Below are 6,143 nucleotides of genomic sequence, written 5' to 3' on the forward strand. Positions count from 1 at the left end.
CCCGGCACTGGAACCAATGACTCATGAGTGAGAGTACACCCGGCACTGGAACCAATGACTCATGAGTGAGAGTACACCCGGCACTGGAACCAATGACCCATGAGTGAGAGTACACCCGGCACTGGAACCAATGACTCATGAGTGAGAGTACACCCGGCACTGGAACCAATGACTCATGAGTGAGAGTACACCCGGCACTGGAACCAATGACTCATGAGTGAGAGTACACCCGGCACTGGAACCAATGACTCATGAGTGAGAGTACACCCGGCACTGGAACCAATGACTCACGAGTGAGAGTACACCCGGCACTGGAACCAATGACTCACGAGTGAGAGTACACCCGGCACTGGAACCAATGACTCACGAGTGAGAGTACACCCGGCACTGGAACCAATGACTCACGAGTGAGAGTACACCCGGCACTGGAACCAATGACTCACGAGTGAGAGTACACCCGGCACTGGAACCAATGACTCACGAGTGAGAGTACACCCGGCACTGGAACCAATGACTCACGAGTGAGAGTACACCCGGCACTGGAACCAATGACTCACGAGTGAGAGTACACCCGGCACTGGAACCAATGACTCACGAGTGAGAGTACACCCGGCACTGGAACCAATGACTCACGAGTGAGAGTACACCCGGCACTGGAACCAATGACTCACGAGTGAGAGTACACCCGGCACTGGAACCAATGACTCACGAGTGAGAGTACACCCGGCACTGGAACCAATGACTCACGAGTGAGAGTACATCCGGCACTGGAACCAATGACTCACGAGTGAGAGTACATCCGGCACTGGAACCAATGACTCATGAGTGAGAGTACACCCGGCACTGGAACCAATGACTCATGAGTGAGAGTACACCGGGCACTGGAACCAATGACTCACGAGTGAGAGTACACCCGGTACTAGAACCAATGACTCACGAGTGAGAGTACACCCGGCACTGGAACCAATGACTCACGAGTGAGAGTACACCCGGCACTGGAACCAATGACTCACGAGTGAGAGTACACCCGGCACTGGAACCAGTGACTCACGAGTGAGAGTACACCCGGCACTGGAACCAGTGACTCACGAGTGAGAGTACACCCGGCACTGGAACCAGTGACTCACGAGTGAGAGTACACCCGGCACTGGAACCAATGACTCACGAGTGAGAGTACACCCGGCACTGGAACCAATGACTCACGAGTGAGAGTACACCCGGCACTGGAACCAATGACTCACGAGTGAGAGTACACCCGGCACTGGAACCAATGACTCACGAGTGAGAGTACACCCGGCACTGGAACCAATGACTCACGAGTGAGAGTACACCCGGCACTGGAACCAATGACTCACGAGTGAGAGTACACCCGGCACTGGAACCAATGACTCACGAGTGAGAGTACACCCGGCACTGGAACCAATGACTCACGAGTGAGAGTACACCCGGCACTGGAACCAATGACTCACGAGTGAGATTACACCCGGCACTGGAACCAATGACTCATGAGTGAGAGTACACCCGGCACTGGAACCAGCGACTCATCTTCTACGCAGTAATTTTCCTTTAGCGGAAATCAGTTCAAAACTTTAAATGTGTATTCCATTAAGACATTCAAATATAGTTGATGTGGAGGGAAGACATCTGCACCAAGCACAAACAGAAGGTTTTTGTTGTATCGCGCACTGGTTTGTTTCAAAAATGAATGTTTCGAATTTAATGGTCAAACTATACTTGTTTTCAAAATATAAAACGCGGATACGTGATTTTGCTCAGAATCTTATTATGTATCAGACGGCAATAATTACTGTCATGTAAAAGGGATGTAGCCGTTGCGTTGTGTTAGCACTCATCCTACTTTACTACATCATTATCAAACAACAGAATTGGAATTTATGCACTTTCATCATTAAAAAGTTTCATCATATTTAGTGTAAATGATGTTACGTTTTATTGATCGGTCACTGTATTTTATAAACTGATTACGAACCGAAATAAATTAGAACAAATGACCAACATCGCTTTTAATTTAAGAGTTTAAAACTGTTCATTAAATACAATCCATATATTTCAAATCATTCTTAAGGGTTTTGTTATTATTGCATATGTCTTGCTTTTACTTTAATTTCAAGTTACAAGCTTTTTAGGCTATGTCGGCAATACAAATATATTTGAAAATGAAACACTGCTGGAAACCCTATGATATATAACTCTTTGATCTCTCTCTGAAACTGCTTTTTATGGATATTATTAAGTAGGTCGAATTCCTATTTAAGGTCATATAAGATAAAAAAGAATTTAACGTATCTTACATTGTAGTAATGTATAAACAATGAAATATGGAATTTAAAATAGGATACAATAATGTTAAATAAAAACGTGTGAATTCTATCAGTTATATCTTGCAAAGCAAGGCTTCTGCTTGATATACAGGACAATAAAATCATCGAGTTTCAGAGTAAACAAAAGATATAAAGTTCGACCAAAGCCTGTAAATCTTTAAAACCTAAGAGTATCATGATGTTATTTTTTAGTTTCTATATTTGCCCTAACTAGCGACGCATAAAATAAACTAACTGCTTTATTAGATTTATTATACGCCAATATTGCAAAGAGATAAGAAAGGGATATACACCATAGATATCCTGATAAGCCTCAAAGTTGGCAATGACTATTAGCATTATCCACACCATACTTTATCCGTGACACTGCATCAGTTTACTAGCAGGTATACATAGTCTGGTATGTGATGATCTGTTTCCCACGTAAAGTTATTACCAAAGACAATAGAAAAGTTGCAAAACACTACTTTTACGGGTACGTGTACAAGAGGACTTCTTATTTTTATACGTCATCATGGTAAGTGTCTTTTGAACCCGTTAAGAATGACATGTACGGTAATAACAGAAAAGTTGATAATGCGAGTTTAACAGAGGATACCAGTATAAATTTAAACTAAAATTTCGCAAACTAGTTTTAAACTCATCCGCAGTGCTAGGAAAGCTACACACACAAGTGCACGAACACTTCGTTTATCGCAATTTATTTTTGTTTCAGTTCCGTGACAATGTATATTACATATGCGTAAATACATACACATTCCTTCATTCGATAAAATGATGTGTTCATATATATACCGCGTTGCTGTCATACTTGTTCTCTTCCAGCAGGATTGCCAGCAGAGCCATGGTAAATGACTTGGTTACAGAACCAATGTTGAACAATGTATCTTCGTCAACGGGCCGCCCGCTCTTTAAATCAGCCGTCCCAAACCCTTGTGTCCATTTATCGTTTTCTGTATAAAACAGTAAGTTGTCCACACTTTAACATGGAGTGAACGCTAAAGTAGGCCAATGTAAGCTATAATATGAAATACAATGTAAAGTATACTTGTGGCGTATATCACACCAATGCGCTATAGTATACCAATGCGCTATAGTATACCAATGCACTATAGTGTACACATTAATGATAAAGTATACCAATGCGCTTTAGTATACAAATTAATGATGAAGTATACCAATGCGCTATAGTATACAAATTAATGATGAAGTATACCAATGCGCTATGGCATACAAATAAATGATATTGTATACCAATGCGCTATATTGTACACATTAATGATAAAGTATACCAATGCGCTTTAGTATACAAATTAATGATAAAGTATACCAATGCACTAAAGTATACCAATGCGCTATAGTATACAAATTAATGATGACGTATACCAATGCACTATAGTATATACTTTAATGATAAAGTGTATCAGTGCACTTTAGTATTCCAATGCAAGCTACAATACACAAATTAAAGGTATATTATACCGAATGCACGCTGAGAAAATGAGGTCTGATGTTTGTTAAGCTCTGATGCTTGGTGACCCCGTAACAGTTTGATTTCAATTGCTTGTCACCAGTAGGCATAATAAATGGATGGAAATATTTTACCAATATTGCAGTGACTGTGTTTTTTTTCTTTATTCTGTATTTCAAATCGGGTGTGGAATAACCTATGTCATGAACATTTATGGCCAAAACACCTTTTGGTAATTTATTAAATAAATCAAATATCTCTCTACACATAATTCAATAATGAACAAAGCTTTGTGGCGATCCATAAGTGTTGTTTAAATAACCATATGTTAATATCTTATGAAATACTCGTGGTGGCATTTCAATTTCACGGTGTTTATTTTTGCAATTTTAAAAGTTAAATATTTCACATTCATTAATTCACAGTGCATACAATATAACTTTTCGTTTGTCTATTTTAATTACAGAAACTTATATAATATAAATCATGATGGTCGTATGTAAAAGTCATTGTAGATTTATTTCATCGTTAACGATGGTCGAATATAAAAGTAATTACGGAATCATACCATACCGATTCGAATAAAAAAAACAACTATATACCCTCTCCTCATAAATAATTTTGTTACCTTTGAAGATGCCGACCGTCATACCTGGAACGTGATGGCATTCTATCGATGCCTGTATAAGTTTCACAACGTCTTGTTCCGTTTCACCGTCAAACACTGCTCCATGTGCGCTGGTTAACAGGAAGGCCGCAACAAAATAACGGAGAACGTACCGCATAGCTTACTAAGTATTTGTAACGTGAGTGTGAGTAATCCAGCTGTAACCTAGTTTTTTCAATACAGTATGTTCAATTAAACTTCACAACTACTGTTTGTTATTGGCTTACTTTCTTTGCAGAGGATATTTGAAATGAAGAGATAGACGTTCAAAAACCTTTTTCAAAGTCATATACAGATAGTAAAATGTCTATATATAATATCGTTTTGTAGAACGTTATCTTGTTAGGTTTCAAGTGTTCAGTCTTACCACCGGCAATATAAATAACGTCTTCGTTTAATTTGCAACTCAAGCAAATATTTACATATGCTTTAGTTGTTAAGGTACGTTATAACTACGAATTACATGACGTGGTCTAGGATGCCCTCTCCATGTATAATGCTACTTCAGATTGATATGTTTTTGAAACCTGAGTAATGCACACAATTTATAGTTGTTATACTTGAATTTAGTCAGATATATTCATTATTTTTAAAGAAAGAAATATATTATAATCAATGAAAACAATAATTGTATAAAACACTATGAGGATCGACAAACAAACAGAGGCATATTATGTAAGATAATAATACGCTGTATCATGTCGGGAGATACTATCTATACATGTATAACACTTACTTGAATTAAAGATACTCGTAGTACATTAACAATGGTAAGACGACGAATAAATTCTTCTGAAATACATATAACAGTATAGTGTCTTGCATGAGATCAACTAGCCTTTCTACGTATCTTCGTTTTCAATTCAATCTATCTAGTTCGACAAATACATTCCTAACATTTTCTTTAAAAACGCGTCTTGTTGTAACTTTTTATCGCATTTTTATGTTTAAAGTATTGAATATTTCAAGTTGATCGTTCAAAATATCACTGTTTTCAATAATTAGAACATTGATATTTGATATTGATTAAAAGCACGTGTTTTCCGCAACGGCAATGGATTGGATTTAATCTTTGTGTTCTTGTGCCTTTATTTGTTTGTGGAAATAACTTGTCTCTATATTTGACTTAAATCATCAAGAACAGTTTTAGAAGCAAATTGGGATAACTGATGTTTAACCTTTGATTTTGCCTTTAATATATGGAAAGAAACAGGGTCTAAAAGTTTATGGCCTAACTATCATAATATCCAAACAAAACGTTTGTACTTAAAACTGCCATGTGGGATGAGAATTTTAAACTTCAATCTGAAAACTAGAAGCAAAGCATGGCGACATTTCCAAGATTTTAATATAGAAAATCAAAAATAATAGCCAATAACTTTCTTACATCAGTTACTAAAAATAGCAGTCCTTAACTTGACTTTAATTTTAAATTATCAAAAAGAGACGTATCTGAAAATTACTCTAGTTAAGTATCTTATATGTTTAGTTTCCATCGATTCTAACTAAAATTCTTCGGCGGGAACCATTTTCCTATTTTAAGTGACACTGGCTTTTCCTTAAAAGCAATCCTAATCTAGCTGTTTACACCAAAGTACATTTCTATCCATCAATTTTAATTCAAGTTCTCTGGCAGAAACCATTTATCTATTTTTGGTAACAA

The sequence above is a fragment of the Mya arenaria genome, chromosome 15 (genome assembly GCF_026914265.1).
Source record: "Mya arenaria isolate MELC-2E11 chromosome 15, ASM2691426v1".
NCBI lineage: Eukaryota > Metazoa > Mollusca > Bivalvia > Myida > Myidae > Mya > Mya arenaria.